At 51.8% G+C, this 21,377-nt stretch overlaps 1 protein-coding gene across 3 annotated transcripts in view; it reads right to left on the minus strand.

The window, feature by feature from the left end:
* PRR11 (proline rich 11) overlaps nt 1–21,377 on the minus strand; it is a 298,857-nt gene that overhangs the window by 3,424 nt on the left and 274,056 nt on the right. The gene's annotated exons all lie outside the window — the stretch shown is intronic.

Consider the following 21,377-nt stretch of genomic DNA (forward strand, 5'->3'; position numbering starts at 1 on the left):
CCATTATTGACTAGGGAACGATAGGTGCGGGATACCCCGCCCCTCCCCAAGTTTCCCAACATCACCTGGGCCTCCAGTGGGCTGAATTCCGGGAGGGGGGCTGGCAGTGGGAGATGCTTCTGGAGCGCGTGGCACAGCTGCAGGTATCGAAAGTGCTGGGTGTGGGAAAGGGCATGGTTCCGCTGTAGGTCTGCGAAAGCTCGGATGTGATCCCTGACCCAAACGTTGCCCAGAACCGAGACGCCACCCAGAACCGAGACGCCAACCAGAGCCTACCGACGGAACCCGTCCAGGGCCGCCACTTCCTGGAGCCAAGTGCCATGCCACAGTGGTGTTTGTCTAGTAAGTTTGTGGTTCCAGCCCGTGTAGCGCAGAGCTGCCCACCAAGCGATGAAGATCGTCCTAGTAATAGGTGCCATAGAGTGCGGCACAGGGCTGCCATACAAGAGGGCTTGGATTCAGGGGAAATCTGTCTCCTCGAGTTCCACCCGGTATGCTGGGTCGGACTAGCCGCCCGCATACCAGTCATGAACAACAAGGAGTTTGGAGGCAAGGTAGTAGAGGAAGAGGTGAGTCACCCCCAGTCCCCCTTCGTAAGGGGGAATTCAGGTGCGTGCCAGGGATAAACGCGGGAGACCATTTCCCCATAGAAAGCGGGTCAGAAGACCGTCTAACTCGCGGAACCAAGCGTGGGGGAGGGAGAGGGAAGTGTTCTGTAGGACGTAGAGAAAGCGCGGGAGGACCATCATTTTAAAGAGTGTGCTCCTCCCTAAGGGGTTGAGGGGGAGCGCAGCCTTCATTCGGGCAACCAAGGGGGCAATATTCAGTGCCCACCCCAGCTCCGGCAGGAGGGATATTCATATCCCTAGGTATTTGACTGATTGGCGCCGTAAAGGGATTTCCGACTGCCAGTCGATGCAGTCTCTCGAGGGGTGTAATGGGACCAAAGTAGATTTAGCCGCGTTGAGTCGGAGTCCGGAGACCTTTCCAAAGGCCGCGATGGACAGCAAGATCTTGGGGTCCGAGGTCGCCGGTTCTGCCAGATACAGGACAACATCATCGGCGTAGAGGGCTATTTTATCTATGTGGCTCTCGTTCCAGGTCCAGCCTTGGACGAGGGGGTCCTGGCGAATGATCGCTGCCAGGGGCTCCATCTCCAGTGCGAATAGAAGAGGTGAAAGGGGACACCCCTGGCGCGTGCCTTGACGAATTGGAAAGGCCTCAGAGAGCACTCCATTGACCAACACCCGGGCCCGGGGGTTGGCGTAGAGGACCCTGATAAGACGGCGGAAGAAGGGACCAAATCCCATCGTCTCCAGCACATCCTGTATGTAGTCCCAGTTCACCGTGTCAAAGGCCTTTTCAAAATCGAGGAAAAGAAGGGCCAGGTAGGGGGAGAGTCGAGCACGGTAGGCTAAGGCCAAGTGAAGGCACCGGATGCAATGGCGAGTGCCCCTATCAGGCATGAATCCGCACTGATTTGGGTGGATCAGGTCCGGCAGAAGAGGCTTGAGCCTCTGGGCTAGTATGGTGGCGTAGAGCTTGATCTCTGTGTTGATGAGCGAGATCGGGCGGTATTTCGCGCAGCTCGTGGAGGGTGGGTGGGTCTTGGGGATGACCACTATTGTGGCCAGGTCGGATTCGGAGGGAAAAGATCCGGTGTCTGCCACATGGTGAAAAACGGTCAGTAGCTGAGGGGCCAGGGTGGCCCGGAAGGCGGCATAATATTCCTGCGGGAACCCGTCAGGGCCAGGCGTCTTGCCGGGATGTAGGAGGGGAATAGCCTCAAGCACTTCCTCCAGGGTGATGGGGCCATCTAAGGCCTCCCTGGAGTCCCGCGGCAGCGAGAGAAGCAGAGCACCCGTCTCCCCCAGCAGGGCAGCCAGGGAGTTCTCAGCCGGTCGTGCCCCGTATAGATTTGTGTAGAAGCGTGCAAAGACGCCTGCTATAGCCTCCGAGGTCATATGCAGGGTGTCGTCCTGCGCCTGGATCTCCGGGATGATACGGTGGACTTTGGGGAATTACACGAGATTGTGGAGGAGCTTACCATTTTTGTCGCCCCACCCGTAAATACGCGCCACCGAAGAGCACCAGAGCATCTGGGCCGAGTTTAGGGAAATCTGCCGGATTTCCTCTTGAATTAGTGCTAGTTGCCGGGTAGGGTCAGCGCGCTCGGCGAGTGCTTGTTCCGCTTCCATCCGCGCCGCCCTGGACTCCAACTCCACGAGTCGGGCCAGCTGGTTCGATCGTTTGGCGTGTACAAATCCTCTAGCCACCCCCCGAATCACGGCCTTACCGGCCTCCCAAAGGGTACCGGGCGACGGGACCGACCCCTCATTGGTCGAAAAGTAGTGGGCTAGCTCCTGATCGAGTGAGTTCACCAGCTGGGGGTCCTGGAGGAATCAGGCATTAAGACGCCACACCGCTCTCGGACCTGCCGAAGGCGAACCGAGTCGGAGGGAGATAGGGGACTGGTCCGATAGCCCTCGGGGTAGAATAGCCACCCCGGAAACCGAGTGACAATCAGTAGCCGGAAGGAAGAGAAGGTCAATTCGGGACTGGGTATGGTGGAAGGCCGATGTGTGGGTGAATTGCGCCTTGCGAGGGTGCCAGACTCGCCACACGTCGCACAGTCCCAGAGCGGAGGCCCATCCTGACAGGGCCGCAGCGGAGGAGATCCGAGCCACGGACGGGGTCCCGGTCGTATCGCACCGGGGCTGCATGACAGCATTGAAGTCGCCCCCCACCACAGTCATGCCCCGTGGGAGGATTCCTGTAAGGCAGCAGAGTGTCATGGAAAGAAGGGCAGGCGGGATGTACAGGCTCAGGATATTCAGGGGGCACCCCTCCAGCACACCAGAGATCACCACGTAGCGCCCCTGAGGGTCGGTGTCAACCTGGGTGAGGGTGAACGGTAGGTTCTTCCTAAGTAGGATTGCCACCCCCCCCGGGACCCATGCGCAAACTCGGAATGCCAGACCATCGCAAACCCACAGCGGGCCAGGAAGGTACACTGCGTGCCTAGGAGGTGGGTCTCCTGGAGAAGGAGGACATCCGCTACATGGCGGTGGGCCGCTCGGAGGATGGCTGCGCGCTTAATGAGGTCCAGGAGGCCGTTAACATTCCAGGAGAGGATGTGGGGGGGTTTAGTTAGGGTGTAAGCCATCAAGGGGAAGGCAGTTGTGGGAAGGCGGATGAACTCTGGGGGGGGAAGACCCAGGAAGAGGGGAAAGTCAGCACCGCGTGGGACCAGGGGGAGCCAAACCAGGCCTTCCGGCGGACCAGAGGCGCCAGGGGCCGATAGGGAGAGGGTGGGAAAGGGGGGGGGGGGGCAGCCTCTGCCTCCCGTGGCGGCCAAAAATAACAAACCAGTGAGTCATGGGGACTAGGAGTCAGACGAAGACCCTTCCACTGCGACGTGCATAGGAGGAGAGCTGCAACCTGCCACCTGCGAGTGGCAACAACATGGGCTGAGGAGCTGCAAAGTAAAGTCAAGGCAAAGGGCTGCCCGTAAGCGGCCAAAAACAACAACCAACGAAGGGGAGCCAACGGACTCCCTACCCACCCACCCCCCTCAACAACCCCACCCTACACTTCAAAACAGGAAGCATCTGTCGCCCCAAAGTCATTCCCACAAACAAGAAACAGCCCCTAGAAGGGGAAGGGTGCTAAACTAAAACGGTTAGCAAGGGGTAGGAACAGTGGTCAAGCCATTAGGGAGGACCCCCCTCCATGGTGTAGGATGTTTACCAACAGTGACAAGTAAAAAGTCATCACATTTCAAGGATAGGAGAATAGAAGGGTTACATTCTAGAGATAGGCCTGTGACTCTGGGGTGGTGCGGAAGAAATTTCAAGCCCCCAGCCGCAGGGCCTAAAGATTTTCAGTGGGTCCGCGTATCAGGCCCCAGCCGAGTTCAGTCCTGGCACCTCAAACATGGGCGCGGGTTCGGGCCCGGATCAGAGCAATGCATTGCGGTGATTCCGCCAGTCATGAGTCTGAGTCCTCCTCGGATCTGCGAATCATCGGGCTCCTGGAGAGGTCGGTTTCCGACATCGAGCGTAGTAGGGCGTCTGCAGGTCTGGGTGCACCGCCCAGGTCAACCAGGGATGGAGCCGATGGTGGAGGTTCAGGAGCACTCCGGTGCGCCTGGGGCGAGGTCCGCCGGGCCCTCGGCTCCGGCGAGGGGGACCCTCCCCCTCGGCGCGCTCCCCTCCTGCGGGATCCAGTCCTGCGGCGCCTGGGCTTGGGCGCAGCGCTGTTCCGTCGGTCTGGGGCCCTTTGGGGCGGGGACCGGGTCGCAGGCAGCCGGAGGGGCCTCTCCTCCGTGAGCCAGGTCCACGCCACCTGTGGGGAGTCAAAGAAGAGGGTCTGCCCCTGAAAGAACACCTTGAGTCGGGCCGGGAATAGGAGCCCATAGCGGATGTCCATCGTCCTGAGTTTCTGCTTCACCTCCTCGTAGGAGCGACGCTGGGACTGGACTTCCCTTGAATAGTCTGGGAACACCATAATCCTGGATTCTCGATAGTGCACCTGCCCCAGCTACCTGGCTGCTCTCAAGATGGCGTCCCTGTCGTGGAAATTGAGGACACAGAGGATGAATGGCCGGGCCGGGGCTCCCGGTGGTGGTTTGGGAGCTAGAGATCGGTGGGCGGGCTCAATCGCGAACCAAGGGGAAAGCTTCTCCTTGGGCATCCAGGTGCGGATCCAGTCCTCTAGGAAGGTCGCTGCATCCGCCTTTTCAACCCCCTGCGGGAAGCCCAGGAGGCGCAAGTTATTCCGGCGCGCCCTTGTTTTCGGCATCCTCAGCCCTACGGTGGAGGTCCGAGGTCTGGGACTGGAGGCGGGCCACCTGGGCTTTAATGGTGGAGACATCATCTTCTACAGCGGAGATCCGGGACTCAGCTTCTGTAATTCGTTCTGTGGCTTTGCGGAGGTCCTGGTGAATAAGGGACACGTCAACCCTTACCTCTCCTATCTTGGTCTCGACAGACGTTTGGGACGCCGAGATCGCTTGCAGGATAGTCGCCAAGTCCCCTCCAGCCAGGCCAGGACCAGCTTTCATCTCTGCGCCAGAGCCCCGGTCCACCTTAGCGAATTTGTCTAATGTCGTTTGGGACGTTGGGCCAGAGGCCGAGGACGCGCGGGGTTTGCCCATAGGTGCGGAGGGCCAGTCGCAGGGTAGAACACCTCGGCCGCGTGAAAGTTTAGGTGAGGGATCCTCAAGTTTCTATCTCACGCAGACCGTGGCACCACAGAGGAGAGACGGCCGGGGGGGCGGGCTGCTCAGTGCGGGGGCTGTAGTCCGGTTGGAGTCTCTGATGGTTGATCCGGCCGTGATCGCACCCCCGGGGAAAGGCTTGGGCCCGTCAGCCCTCAGCGAGGTCGGGGAGCAAAGTGTCTGCAGCTCCCCAGCGGAGGCCAGGGGGAAACCCGGAACGAGGGCCCACTCGCCGTCCCAGGGATCCCACCCGATCCGCCAGTCGATCGGACCCCCGCTGGTCAGAGGGGGTGGGGGTAGGGCGGGATAGCACCACTGCACACCCCACCACCCGACAAGATGGCCGAACCCCTCAGCACTGCGCAGCCCCTCAGGTATCCGGGCGTCAACTCACCGGGCCGTCGTCAGTAGGTAGGTTCCGGGGGGAGTCCCAGCCACTAAGCAAGTCGCAGGGACACTGACTCCCACGCTGGGGCGGGGGGCCGGAGGCAGAAGGATAGGGTCTCTCACTGCACAGCTAATGTCCGCCGTCGCGTCCCCCAAGAGGGCATGCCAGCACTGCCCTCCAGCGTGGACGCGCGTAGGCCGCAGGGGGCCCGGTGGTGTGGTCGCAGGTAGGGGAGAGAAGCGTCAAGCCACCATCTTAGGGCTCCTCAGGGGCCAGCTGGGACTCAAGTGGTCAACACCCCTCCGGAGCTCCTCACCTCTGCTGCACATCTGCTGCCACTCCTCCAATATGGATCTGCCCGGGATTTTGAAGAGATGCTGGCCCAGCACCGACGAACACCACTAGGGGGCCGCCATTTTGTCCGCAGGCCTTCAGTGTCTCCGAGGCGGCAGCATTGGTAGGGCCCAAACCAGCACGCCAGGACCGGGCAGGCAGACAGCGCGAGGGAGGCTTACCAGAAACTCCCACAGCTCCTCCAGCTCGATCTCGGACAGGCCCCCACTGCCTCGGCACTCCGTCCACATCCCTGGGCACCAAAAGTCCTCCTTTGCCGCCACACAGCGACCCCAGCTCCGGGAATCGGAGGGCACAGGGGGGGCCGCCGCCTCGCCCCGTCCATTGCACGGGAGGACAGGGATGCAGGCACGCCGCTCACCGGGACCCCGAGTGGGAGAGGGGTCCCGGGATCACCAGGAAGATGCCGGACCGCGCTCTTTGGGGGCCCCCATGCTGCCGGCCAGCCTCCGGGGCCACAGGAGTGAATCAACGGCTGGGAGCATTAAACCGGCTCATCAAGGGCACCAGTGGAAAGCAAACCCCACAGGGATCCGTACTGGGTAAGCTGATGACATGCAGGAAGGCAGGTAACGGCAGATGTCATACGGATGGCGGAGAGGGTCCAGGAGCACTCTTAGAGTGCGACCGCCATCGTACGACGCAGGCCATGCCCCCCTATTTACTTATTTACTAATTACTGAATACTGCTCACAGGCCACCCTGGCTCTCTGTGCTTGGGGCTGCTGCTATTCCTTGTTGTTTTGAGTTAAAATGAATCGGAGCCAGAAATTGAGACATGTTTCCGCAGGTGGGTGGAGGTGTGATAAAGGTAACAAAGGAGCAACATTGTAGTGAAATAGTGAAGGGTCTGGATGGTGTGGTTGGTCGAGCCTGATAGGAAACCTGCAAGGAACCAGTCAAGAGTTTTGTGGAAAGGATTTGCTTTTTGAGTAACGAGGAGACCACTGCAAGGAGTTCACTGCAGATTGCATGAAGAGTGTGAGGATGCTCTCTGCAATGTGTAGCATGTCTGTACAAGCCTGAGCAGAGAGAGCTCAGTCCAAGACGTCTGTTCTAGCTGATCCAGTGGTTCACTCTGGACGATTAGAGACACAGTGGGCGCTCTTTGCCCTTGATTGGTAGTTTAATTGGAAGCGATCAATCATCAATTCTGGATCATATTCAGTCATCTCGATAAGCCGTGCTTGGAGCCTCACTGTATAATGAGAGAGTGAAGCGGTGAAGTAGTTGAACTATTTTTATTAAGCAGCGTCCTGCTTAGTATTATGCGTTTCCTTTTTTTTATTTTCACTTTTTTTTATTTTTGCTTTCCGCTATCATCTGTAGCTGGTCTGGTTTCACCCCTGATGAACCTCCTCTTTAGTAACACTCATAACAAGATGCACCTTTTCTTTAGTAGCACTCTTAGCAAATACATAACCTTTATCATTTACAGCTTGTCTTAATCATGTGGTTTTACCATTCAACTATTTTCCACCAAAACTCCAGCGAATGTTTCTAACACGTAAATACATACGTTTTAATGTACAACTACTCGGGTTCCTTTTTTAGGTTTCGCCTGGGGCACCGAGCTCCTAGATCCGCCCCCAGGAGAAGTCTTTAGTTTTGCAGTATGGGGGACTTGAATCCGCCCTCTGTTCCATTGGCTAGCTCCATAAATCGAGGCTAGCCATTGGAACAGAGATCTGTCCGTCATGGCCGGACCAGATTCGTGGGCAATCCTGCATTTTTTTCCCTCTCCACCCTTTTTGCATCGTCATTGGGCGGAGTTTCGTTTTTTTTTTGGGTGTTTGTTTTCCTCATTTCATGCCGACCACGGCCGCCGGAAGAAGTCTAGGTGAGTGCGTTCCTCCCCCCTCTCCCGCGTCTTTCCCGCCCCCCCCGCTGTCCGTGTCTTTCCCGCCCCCCCTTCCCGCTTCCGTGTCTTTCCCGCCTCCCCCTCCGGCTTCCGTGTCTTTCCCGCCCCCCCTCCCGCTGTCCGTGCCTTTCCACCGGGCTCCCTGAATTCCTGTACCCCGCCCAGGACCCCCCCCCTCCAGGACTGATGGATATCCTGTACCTGCTGAGATCAGCTGAGAACTAGGCCCGGACTGTCCGGGGGCGGAGCCGCGAGTACCGAGGCCGGGGATTGAGGCCTAACCCCGTGTGACAGAGCTATCCTGACGTGGGAGGACCCACTGCCATCGGGGCCTCCCGCTGTGACTGTGACACCAGAGCTGCACCGGGGACCCCTAGCCACCGGGGCCCCGGGTTGGACGAACCTGCTGGTAATTGCCTGGCCCGTAGCGGAGGGGACGGCCTGTCTCCCCGGGAGCGGGGCCGCTCCTACTTGAGGTTGGGGTCTGGGCCTGTGGTCACGAGTTGCGGGCGAACAAGAACCGGGAGGCCCACTGACATCGGGCCCCCCCTGGGTGTGGCGCGAGTAGGCGGCGGATCGGGCCCTGGGTGAGCTGGTCCCGGCGGAGGAGGGTGCACTCTGCACGACTTGAAGACGGGGCCTCCGGGAGCTGTGGCCCGGGACTGAGGTTGTACCTGCGACAGGCGGCGGATGAGTGACAGGGGACCCGCTGGCATCAGGGCCTTCTGCCACCGCGTGTGAGCTTGAGCGGATCGGAGCCTGCGCTGCCTGGGGCCCTGCAGAGGTGAGGAAAGCCAGCGGGGGCCGTGCCTGCGGCTGGGGTTCGCGGCCGCCCCGTGTGAGAAGGAGGCCTGACACGGGAGCCCGCTGCAATCGGGGCCCCCAGAGACTGGTGCATGGTACCACGGGGCCCTCTGTTGGTCGGGCCCCGGCGGGGAGGACACCTCCTGAGACCGCCTAGAGCCTGGGAAGGGAGCTGAAGCGGCCCTCAGAGCCGGTCCGCCCCTGACGTAGAGAGGCTGAGTCGGTGACCGGGGCCTTGTGGGCCGGCCCATACGAGGCGATTATCCTGGGAGACGCTGAGTGCCGTGGGAGCCGCCGTGGATTCGGACGGTGAGGGGCCCAGATATTGGAACTTCACACATCTTTGATAGTCTTGGGCATATCCATTTCTTTAATAACTCCAAGTCCTCCCTTTTCAGTAGTACAATGTGTTTGCGTCGCTATGTGTACTGACGCTGAGGGGTGAGAGGGGGCGGCTCCCAGGCTAAAGCTGCCGGACACCCTGCTGCTCTAAGCGCAATGCGATTTCAACTTTCACTTTTAGAAATCTAACCTCTCAACTCTCAACACAGGTTGGTAAATGGCAGTACAGAACTCTAGATTCATGGCAGCCTCAGTACTTCTGCCATTGGACGGGTGTGCCTGCACCTGTAGTGTCAGCCGTTGGCAATGTAAATAACAATGCCATTTATTTATAAGTAAAAAAAAAAATGTCATGAGCAATGCCAATGGCTCGAACTTTTCCAAAGGCGAAACCATTGCATTGTAAATGCTTGTCCCGATGATACGGTCATGACGGAAGCAATCAAAGTGCAGAATAATGTGACTTGTTCCCATTAACTTAGCTTTAGAGTTTAGGGTGTAGGATGTTATCAGGTAGAAATAAACAAGTGGTAGATCGTCTCTGCGTTCTAACTCCGTTCAGAATTAAGCTTTTTGTTTTGAACATTAATATTTTCCTCCTGCTGTAAAACCATATCTTTTTAGGTTAGACTCGATTAGGGCATTCATTTAATGTGCAGCATTTTACGGAGCTTCTCCCATTTTTTGCAAGACGGGAACTAGATGAAAATACTGAGAAGCACTACATCAAGTCTGAGCATCAGCTTTCACTTTCATAGTTAGGTTTCATCTCATGGTCTTTAGTTCTAGATTTTGCAGGGATCCCACATGAGAAAAACAAGGTTAGGCTACATAAGCACGAATAATAAAAAAAAAACATCAGAGAGCCTGTTGCAAATGCCACCTTTTCGTCATTCAAATCAAACAAAACGCAGAATACCCAAACTGTGCAACAGAAAATATAGTTGTACTGAAAAGAGCAAGATTGTCACAGAATGACACTAGTTATTGATGAGTAGACTACGTGCATGGAAACATCTTATCTCTAAAAGAAGTTGGAGAAGTAAGTGTGAGATCTGACGCAGTAACATATGTGCAGGACCTGCTATTAACAATGACTAACTAGAGGAGGGAGGCAGGGGAGCATATTAATATGGGAAAGTTTTTCTTTATATTAAAGTGTTTTGCATTTACACGATATTGACATAGACACGCAAATGTTATTTGGGGAGAGAAATGTTTGAGCTCATTCACTGACTATGGTTAGTGTAGGCCTACATTTTAAAATGGCTAACTTAGGACTACATTTTAAAATAGCCGACTTTGGTTGCCATCTTTGCTTTGTGACACATGTACATTTTGTTTCTAGACAAGCTGTAGTTCAACAAGATGTTATTTTTCCTTCTTTCTCATATGAAGAAATGTTTGAATTTCTTTGTGATAATCAAGAAGACACCTGCAGTGGGCAGCTTGGTACGCATATCTCATCCTATTACAGATGGTGTAAGTGTACAGGACGCAGACAGAAGCTGTACTGTGTGAAACCTTAAGAACCTAACAAACACATATTTGTATCATATTGCTCAACCCTGTTTAGAAAGTCTTATGAGAACTGCGCGTAGGTGTGAAAAATGTTTGAGTTTGTGTGTTTTTAGTTTAGCAGTTGAGTTCAGAAGTTTTTTTTTGTCAAAAATCTCTTTATTGAAGTTTACATACGGAAATAACGCAGGAAAAGCCGCATCAAGTGCCAGCACACCCACGCAGGGGAGTAACCACAGCAACGGACATGAAAAGGCAATTAGAAGAAGCAGTCAAGACTTGCATGTAACTGACATTGAGACAGGAGAGTCCCCAGGCCCTTGTAGAGCAGCCAAGTTAGGAAACCCAGGGGGAGCCCCCATCAGGAAGAACAGAAGCAGAAAGGGGTATCCCGGCCCGCTGGATGGCAAGTCCACCTGCTGACTCACTTTCCGCCGCTGGGAAGGGCTTTGAAGAGCTGGCAGGCATCAGATGGCCTCAACAGGAGGCAAAATATGCATAAAAGAGTTCAGATGTTTTAACAAAAGAGCAGAGCAGAGCAGAGTTGGAGTTTTAGAGAACCTTTTCAGAGAAAGCACTGACCTTCTTTTTTCTTTTAAGGCGTTCTCTGATTTGTAAGATTTTGATTTAATTTGAATTGCATATTAGTCTAAGCATTCGCATTTTGTATGATCAATAATTGATACTACTCTGATTTTTGCAAACCATAAATCCTGAAATAACCTTCATGGTTTGAAAATGAAATTACTCTTTGTCTTTATTGTTGAGCCTAATGTAGTTCAGATTTATTGATTTGGTGACCAGACTCAGTTGTGACACCAGATCCATCCGATAGCACTTTAAGGCCCCCAAAACTGCAGCAAGAAAAGAGCTAACAATATGAGGCACATCATATACCTCTTTGTTGCCAGTTGCTGCTCTCAGGGCCAAGCTTGTGAAATGTATCACCATTTGTGATGGACTTAGTCAAAAAACTGTCTTTTTAAAACTATGAGATATGCTTTTTCCAGACTATCTTAGAGATGAAAAGCTACAAAGATTGAACTTCTGTCAAAAAAAATATTTAAAGATTCAAATGTGCAGGACTTGGCTATCAGAAAAGGCAAACATAAAATGATTTTGAAAATGACAACATATTTATTTATTAAACTGACAGATGCCTTGGAGTCTGCTTAAAACGTAACATAAAAGGTCAAGTACTTACGAGCAAATACTGGCAATCTTTCTATTTACGGGAGCCCCTGTGCAGGGTTTAGAGTAGACCAAGTTCCCAGCATGACGTCTGTTAGGGCTTCATTAAATGGAAGAAACAGTTCTGAGGGACACTCCCAGCTGAAGCAACTCCGTTAAGACGTTAGTCTTGACTACCACTTAGGGAAGTCTAGGGACCCGGACCTCAGCAACCATTCTCACCACCCTAGCAAAAGAAGACCCCCTCCTCAGTAGCTACAGTAGTGGGAGAGAGAATGCCAGCATCTGAAGAGGTGTCCAGTTTGCTGGTGTCAGCCAATTCTTCACACTAGTCCATGTTGGGGTCTAGGGGCTGGTATTCTTCAGGGTCAAGCACACCTCTCAATCCTCCTTTAGTCCAAACCTATAATAATAGGTTTCGTGCTCTGGCCAGGATGGCATGGTTCCAGTCGGGACCTGAGTCAGACAAAGCACTTCCCGGTCTGTTTTGGAGCAGGGGGATGAGAATGAGGACGGCGCTGCCGGACTGTCTGCATCGGGACCGGCGCCGAAGTAGGTTGATGTGGTATGACCAGCACAAGTCTGAATCCATCCATGGATCAAAAGAGCCCAACTGGAGCCAGTGGCGAACCAGTAGGGGCCCCTCCCCAACTAGCGGGGCCTGAAGTCCCACCATGGGCCATCCAAATAGGAGGTGCAGGGTCTCATATCTCACGGAGTTGGCATGGGACGCTCCGCCTCCTGGAAACTCTAGGAGGCACCAGGTGGGTATAGGCGCAGGCTAAACTGCAGAGCAAGGCCTTTATTGTCTACATTCCCAAATCTCATCTGATGACTTCAACAGAGGAGGCGAAGTCAAAGACCTCTTCGACTTCTTACTCTTCTTGCGCTTGTTGGACTTACCCGAAGTCTTGGAGTCTGGCAAGGATCTTGGGCTCTGCAACCAATCTCAGGCCCTTCCTCTTGACCTGGATCGAGACCATCACAGCATTGAACCTCGGGTTGCAAGGAGCTTAAGGGAGCGCTCCCTCAAGGCCTTACAGTGTATGGCACAGCAGTCGACGCAGATCGAGGCACCAGAAGCAAACCAGAAGCAGGTTTGTCACCGACGTCTGCCGAACGAAGCTGGCCTTCCTAGTGGACATTCTGCCACACCAGGAGATAAATCTTAAAAAGATTTCGACCAAAAAAAACCCATCAGTTAAAAATTGACTGAGGGTAGCTCTCTCCAGATCTGCGTTGACTGGCATGGAAAGAAAAGAACGGACGTTAGTGTGCTGGGGTGGTGCCTATTTAGGCACTGCGCATATCACTGCTGGTGTGTACGACACCACGCAGAGCCTAACAACGCTGCCTCACATCGTGCAGGGGTACTGCTGACAAAAAAATCCTGATCCAGTCTGACACCCGTAGATAATTCTACAGTAAGGATACTGTGGCTAGAAGTCTCTATCAGATATAATAGGCATAAAAAGTAGCAGATCCACAGAATGCTAAGATGGGTCTAGTAGGAAGGTATACTGTTTTGGCACAGGGACTGAGAAGGTAATGTATAGTTTTATGTTATGTTATTTTTGTTAATTTATTTCTTCTATAGCGCTCGGCTACTCCAAGGTGCATCCCGGCGCTTTGGCGAAGAATATCAGCAGGTAGAACAACAACAATAACAGCCAAAATGCAGACAAAAGGAAGAAACAAACTATTTAGTAAAAAGCCACGTTTTTAGACCCTTCCTAAACACCAGAAGGCTGGTAGCCTGTCTCAGGGACAGTGGTAGTTCGTTCCAAGCCTTCGAGGCTAGGTAACGAAACGACCGGCCTCCCATTCTTACACGCCTAATGGCAGGAACTGTCATCTTGGACAAGCAGGATGACCTCAAGGTCTTGCTAGGTTGATACAAGGAAAGGCGTTTCCCAATATACTTGGGGCCTATGCCATGTAGAGCTTTGAAAGCCAGAGTCAGGCTTTTAAAGAGAATCCTCTTTGAGGTAGGTAGCCAATGCAAGGTATTCAGTAAAACAGTGGCGCCTGTTCTTCTCGGGAGTCCATAGATGGCTCGGGCTGTCGAGTTCTGTACTACTTGCAAACGGGTCAGGAGATATTTCGGTAGACCCAAAAAAAGCGCGTTTGCGTAGTCCAGTCGTGATCCAATCAAGGCCTGAACAATTGTTTTCCTGTGATGGAGTGACACTAAAGGAAGAAATGTTCTCAGCATCCGCAGAATGCCGAAACATTTTCCTGAAAGGCACGAAATGTGTGGCCCAAAGGACAGTTCACTGTCCACTATCACTCCCAGGTTCTTGGCCTTGAAAGACACACTGTCAGGAGGAAACATATCTTGTGGCCACCAAGATTTCCAATTTGGCTCGGGAGCGCATCCAAAAAAGAGCAGTTCTGACTTGTCGGAGTTGCACTTTAGGCCATGACATCTAAACCACTCAAAAACCGCACCAAGACAATCCCTGATCTGTATGCCATCAAACAACCCGCCCCTGTCACATGTGAATAGGAGCTGGGTGTAATCGGCGTAGGATATGATCTGGGCGCCAAAAGACTCCGCCACCACCGCCAGAGGGGCCATAAAGATGTTAAAAAGCATGGGGCTAAGAATGGAACCCTGTGGGACCCCAACATCTTACGGAGTCATATCAGCGGAGAAAGGGGGCGCCCAGATCGTTTGCCGGCGGCCGGCCAGAAAGGATTTGAACCAGTTCCACACCGTTCCTTGAAGGCCGCATTCCCAGAGTCTCAAAAGGAGGCCATCGTGAGGAACGGTGTCGAAAGCCGCCGACAAATCAAGCATAACTAACATGGCCTTTCCCCCAGAGTCGAGCACTTCCCTGATGGCATCAGTGACCTCGAGTAAGGCCGTCTCCGTGCTAAAATTAGCACGGAAACCGGATTGCGATGCTTGCAAAAGGTCGTTTCCTTCAATGAAACTGGAAATCGTCCTATGCACGTATCTCTCGGTCACTTTCGCCATTGCAGGGAGGAGGGAGATTGGCCTGTAGTTGGCATGAATGAGGGGGTCTAAGGTAGGTTTCTTGAGCAGCGGTAGGATCATGGCGCGCTTCCATGCCTGCGGAACCACACCTGTAGACAGGGAGGAGGTCAGAAGAGGGTTCAGCAGAGCATTTAAGGCAGGTGCCACTTTTCCCAGATATTTAGCCGGGCACAGGTCAAGTGGTGAGCCAGATTTCAGACCTGACAGAAGATCCAAAGATGTGTTAAGGCACATATAGGGAATTCAGAAAGAAAAGGGCCTTGACCCTCCGAAAGGGATGACGAAGATAGAGGACTCAGATCCAGCTGTGGGCAGGAGTAAGAAAGAGAATAGTTGTAATTTTACTGACAAAAAAGTGGCTAGTTGTTTTAACCAGGGTTCAGAGTGTGTATGAGTGGGGGTACACATGGCAGGAGAAATAAAATCCTGAACCACTTTAAAAATTTCTTTACAGGTATTCTCAGCGTCATCAATTCGGCGCTCAAGATAGGCCTTTTTTTCTTCCCAGATCGACTTGTGGTAGGCTCTGGTTACCGCTCTAAATTTCAGTCTTTCAGTAGGGTCGTAGGCCCGCCTCCAAACTCTCTCAGCCTTCTTACAGTCCTGTCGTAGCAACCTCAACTGGGGAGTGAACCACGGGGCCGACGCTCTTCGCTCACCTAGTTTAGGCTTCTTCTCGGGGATTAAGGTCTCAAATCTGTCCATAAGCCATTTTTGGAAGGAAACAAGATTCTCCTCTAAATTGCCCAAAAGAGGACAAGTGGAGATAATGAGAGTCTCAGATAGCATATCCACCGAGAGTAAATGAAAGGGTCGCGAAGTCCGCGTGGCCTCTGTTGTGGGTCTCACCCGTGTAAGGGCGGTAGCAAGCAAAGAGAAAGAGATAAAAAAAATGGTCAGACCATAATACTGGCTGTACGAAGGAAACATTAATAGGTTTAGTTGAAAAACCCTGGTCCAAGGTATGGCCTTTGTTGTGTGTCGAAACTTGTATGAACGGAGACAGCCCTAACGGGGCCGTAATATCAGTAAGTTTCATGGCATCAGGGTCAAGTTCATTGTCCATGTGAACATTGAGATCCCCAAGTAGGATACAGTGATCTGATCTGAGACATGGAACTGAGAGAGCTACTTGTAATTCATCGAAAAAAGGCACAGTGGGTCCCGGCGTTCTATACAAGAGTATCCCAGTACAAGCCTGAAGTGGAGAGAGATGAAAGGTGAACCCAAGGGCTTCGCATCCCTGAATATTCTCTACCGGAAAGGTCGAGCAGGGAATGTTTTTATTCACAATAAGCGCTACACCTCCTCCTCTGCCCAATACTCTGTCCCTCCTGAAGATGTTATAACCCGGAGGGATGGCGTTGGCCAGGTCAGGTGCGGAGCAATCGCCCAGCCAGGTCTCTGTCAGAAATAAACATGATATGTTGGAATTCTGCAGCAAATTCCAGATATTAAGGGAATGGCAGATCAGAGACCTGGTATTAAGAAGAAGACACTGAAAGTGAGCAGATATATTAGCCTGCGAGGGTCCATTGGGGTCCGGAAGACGCCAACCACACTCCTAGCAATCTTTTCTTAGGGCCCGGCTGCCAGGGAAGATATGATGGCAAAGGCCTCGAGGGAGGCGTAGAGTAAGAAGATCTGCCGACGTATAGGTGATCATACTTACAGAGCAGCACAAAAGTGCGACTGAATAAAGGAGCCAGGCGTCCTGCCCCGGCCGCCACCGAGATGCGGACGAGCGCAGACGGGCAGGACTCTGGCACGACTCAGGCGCAGGGAAGGCGCATCCCCTGCGCGTCACCGCTGCGCGTTGAGAAGGGTGGAGCTTTAAGTAGGCCGGCGCTGCCTGTCGGTCCAAGCGCCGAGACCCGCACCAAGATGGCGGCGTCTTGCTTCAAAGAGCTGACACAATATGGCGCTCCTACACCTACCCTAGATCGAACCCGCAAAGTAGCGGTGGGTATGGTAATATTAAAGTGCAAGAATGGGGCCGCTGCGGCACTGTTTTAAAAACCGGGTACAATCAACTGAGCTTACAAAGTAAATAGAAAACAGGAATTTTTAAAAAGAGCAGAAGCGCTCGCGAAACGCGCGACTATTCTGCAGGAGCAGCGCTATGCAGGCACTCTGCCTGAGGATACCTTTTCCAGGCTGCCCCCGCTTCTAGTTCCGCCTTAAGTAGGGCGGCGCTGCCTGTCGGTCCAAGCGCCGAGACCCGCACCAAGATGGCGGCGTTTTGCTTCAAAGAGCTGACACAATATGGCGCTCCTACACCTACCCTAGATCGAACCCGCAAAGTAGCGGTGGGTATGGCAGTATTAAAGTGCAAGTATGGAGCCGCTGCGGCACTGTTTTCAAAACCGGGTACAATCAACTGAGCTTACAAAGTAAATAGGAAACAGGAACTTTTAAAAAGAGCAGAAGCGCTCGCGAAACGCGCGACTATTCTGCAGCAGCAGCGCTATGCAGGCACTCTGCCTGAGGATACCTTTTCCAATTATCTTATTGCTTTTCAAAGTACATTGTGAAAAATACTGTTTTAGTTAAAGGGAATTTCCTTAAGTCCTGAAAGGCTTTAGGTACATGGAAAATATCTGAAGTTAATTTTATTAAATGGATTTGTGGGAAATCGGTAGGACATGGATTAGCAGCAACTGCCAAACCTACAGTTCCGGCTAACATTCATTGCTTAACATTCTACAAGTGATACAATGCTCAAGGTTCCTTACTTCACACTCTGTATGTTTCACACAACTACTTTAAAATCACTTACTAGAGTCTAAGCTAAAACCAACACATCATCTGCCCCCCCCCCCCCCCCCCCCCCCCCAAGTTTCCCCTTCAACCCCCTCAACAGGTTTTGTACTTAAATGTCCTGGGGTAACCTGGACCGCAAATCTGAAGTAGTATTACACACACATGGCAAATACTCCATTTTGTATGTATAATCATGCAACCAATATTGCCCCTTGGCCATGTGTGGAGTCGCTCTCCTGATACCCTTGCTGGTGATCAATTCAACTATTGTCAGTTCATTTAAAAACACCTTCCTTCACAAATAAGGATTAAAAACTTGATTGTTCCACTGATATAGCAGTGCTTCAGTTTTGAAGACATAATATATTGTCGCTGCACCCTTCAAGACCAGGGAGGAAAAGCCACCACCTTATCTCTTAGATCCCTTCTCTACATCAGGGCCACTCCTTGGCCATAAGCACAGACAGTGGTGACTATTATGCATGGCGTTAATAGCACTACACTATCAATATCATACGATATTCACTAAATACTGTGGGCATATTCCTTCACCACACACCTTGTTCTTTTAACCCCTTGCATGCCGACGGACCCCAGCCATCATTCACTACGGCGCTCGTGTGCGGATGACGATTGGGGGCCGTCAAAAACCCGGCCACTAGCGATTTTTCCGCAGAGGCGGAGAATCGCGGCAGCATGCAAGGGGTTAAATTACGACTTCCACGTGTTGAGTCTTTTATCAAACTGCAAAATAAACCTATAACAGACCCGGGGATAATTAATTGGATCTTGTTCTGTGGACTTGGAGGATTCTTGACTGCGCAAACTAAACTCTCTTTTGGAGTTATTCCATCTTTTGGCAGTTTACAAAGTGAACAGTCCATGACCCTCACTCCATATTCAATATTCTGTGCCATCATTTTTTTTTAATTTTCCCTTCATAATGCGTAAGTTTCTGTCCAATCTCTGATGAAGAGCATTCTCATTCTCATTCTCTGCAAACATCAACACATTTTGAAAATATGTGACCCTTCAACAGGACATCCATCGTCAAAATGGGACCTTCCAGTGTTATGTAGGAAGTCATGTGCTGTGAGGTTTTGTACAACATTATTTGATGGTACCCAGATAACATATTGAAATTGAAAAATCTCACTGCACTTTTGAGCAGGGCCACCATTTCAAAGATAATAAATTAGGTGGTGTTTGTCCACCCTTGTGTACATATTAAAATTGATGCACATCCTGAGGGACCCATTACTCCCAGGTGCTAGTACAGCAGGGACTAATTATTCAGAACTCTCAGTTCCTTCTTTAATTCTAACGTTTGGGGATAACCCTGCAAAACGTGGTACCTTCTTCCTCCTGTTTTTCTAATCCTTTATTTGTTAGCTTTAGGGCTCTGGGCACTTTACCACAGCTGACCAGCGCTAAAGTGCACATGCTCTCTTCCCAAAATGTAATGATAACTGGTTTCTCCATGATTTGCCTATTTGATTTACTGGTAAGTCCCTAGTATAGTGCACCATGTGTGCCCAGGGCCTGTAAATCAAATGCTACGGGTGGGATTGCAGCACTGACTGTGCCATCCACATGAGTAGCCTTGCAAACATGCCTTAGACCTGCCACTGCAGTGTCTGTGTATGCAGTTTTAAACTGCCATTTTGACCTGGCAAATTCACCTACTTGCCAGGCCCAAACCTTTCCTTTTATTACAGATAAGGCACCCCTACGGTAGGCCCAAGGTAGCCCCATAGGCAGGGTGCAGTGCATTTAAGGAGTAGGACATGTATTGTTGTGCTTTAAATGTCCTGGTAGTGAACAACTGCTACATTCGTTTTTCACTAAAGCAAGGCTTATCTATCCCATAGGTTAGCATTGAAGCTGCCTTGTAACATTGTATGAGTGTATCTTCCAATTGGGAGCCAATAGAAAATTGGAGTTTGGTGTCTCTGGACTCACAATTTAAAAATACATCTTTTACTGAAGTTGTTTTTTTAATTGCGGGTCTGAAAATGCCACTTTTTAAAAAGATTTAAACGTTTATAACTAAGCACTGAAGTCTAGTATGAGTAATTAAAAAATGACCTATCTGGACACTGTGTTTGTTAGTCAAATTTAAGAGTGGTCTAGTCCAGATACTGCACAGACCCAAGCCTTCCGTGTTCACTAAACGTTTTTAAAGTTGGCATTTTCTTACTTTAACCATTCTGTGCCTCTGAATACAAGTCTGGGTCAGGTTGACAGTTGGGCTGTTTGTGCATTCACTTTAAACAGTCATACAAAGGGAGCGGAGGTGTGCCCAGTATACCCTGTTGGTCCATCACCAGGCTGATGTGCTTTCCTGAGCTAGAGCAGTGGAAGGAGCTGACACTTTAGGGCTGTGTGTGACCTCACATATAGAAGTCTCCACTCCCTGTAGTGTGTCTGGAGCCAGTGCAGGGAAAGGCAGGGTTTTGTGCACTACAAAGATGTCTCTTTGAAGTCTACCTACTTCAAACGCTGAAATTGGTACTGGACCTCAAACATCATATACCCAGAACACTTCTATGTTGAGGATGTTCTGCCAAGAAGAGCTGGAATGCTGTCAGGAGGGACTGCCGCTTTACTATGTTGGCCGGCTGCTTGCTGCTTCTGTCCTGGGAGTGAAAGGACTTGACTTTGGCTTCTACATCCTGCTACCAAGGTTCTCCAAGGGCTTGAGTTGAGCTTGCCTCCTGTTAAGAAGTCTGAGGGCCATCAAAGAGTTCACCTGCAATCACCTGGACTCTGCTGCTGTGAGTTCTACTCTGCCAAGTGGTGCCAAATCCAGTTCCTGGGCCCTTGGAAGTGAGTTCTGGTGATTCAAAGAAGAAAATCCAAGCTTCGACTTCAAGCATTGTTTGGTATGGGCGCATCATCGCCAAAACTCGATGCATCGCCGCTGCCTACACCTGAGCGTGGTACCCACTTGACGCAACAACTGGAGAAGCGTGGCTCAATGGTTAGAGTGGAAGACCCTGATGCAGAGGTCTGGCGTGGGACCAGGGTTTTCCCGCCTCGGCGGCTCTTGGACTCAATATCCCCGGACCTGATATTTCTCGCCTCGTGCCTAGTCTAATCATGAGTCCCACTCTGTGACTCTGGGCAATAGCTTGCTTAATCTCCCAAACGGCCCCAGCAGCGCTTGGATACCTGGCTTCACCCTGGGGGTGCCCAGGAGTGGACATTTCACATGGAAAAGCCAGGAATGGTTCCACAGCGGAATGAGTGCAGCACCGGGACGCCCCGTTGCGTGGGCAGCCGTGCGCTTTACAAATACAACATATTTACATTTACAACTGTGGCTTACAACGCAGGCCCAGCTTTTTTCTCAGCGCGTCCCAAGAACTGCTGCTGCGTGAGCCTCAAGCACTGCATCACTCACTAACGCCTGTGACGCATCGCCCGACTCCAATGCAGCGCCAGCTTCAAAGTTGTGGAATTTGCAAAGCGCAACTGACTTTCGATGCATCATCCCTAGGCACCGATTTCTTCACTGACACCGCACCTCAGTAAGTAACTGAGGAATTATGCCCAAAAACTACACACCACCTCCCCTGCCTAGCAGGAAGGAACCAACGCATCACCTCCCCTATAGTAGTAAGGAACCAACCCATCAGCTGCTTTTTCGACTCCTCACCTGCCCTGCGCCTCGCATTGTTTTTATTTTTGACGCATCTAAGGTAATTGTCCTGATCAAGAGCAAACTGTCAATATGGGTTTAGGCATAAAGTGGGGACCATTGAACAGTGCCTTAACCTAAACTAGGTTTTAGAAAAAGATACGGTTATAAAACAGTCCCTGCTATATTTGGCCTTTATAGACCTTTCATCAGCATTCAACTGTGTGAACTGGAACAAATTGTGCCATGTGCTGGCTTGTATAGGGTTAGATATAGTTTTGGTGCATT

The sequence above is a fragment of the Lissotriton vulgaris genome, chromosome 2_1 (assembly GCF_964263255.1).
Source record: "Lissotriton vulgaris chromosome 2_1, aLisVul1.2, whole genome shotgun sequence".
NCBI lineage: Eukaryota > Metazoa > Chordata > Amphibia > Caudata > Salamandridae > Lissotriton > Lissotriton vulgaris.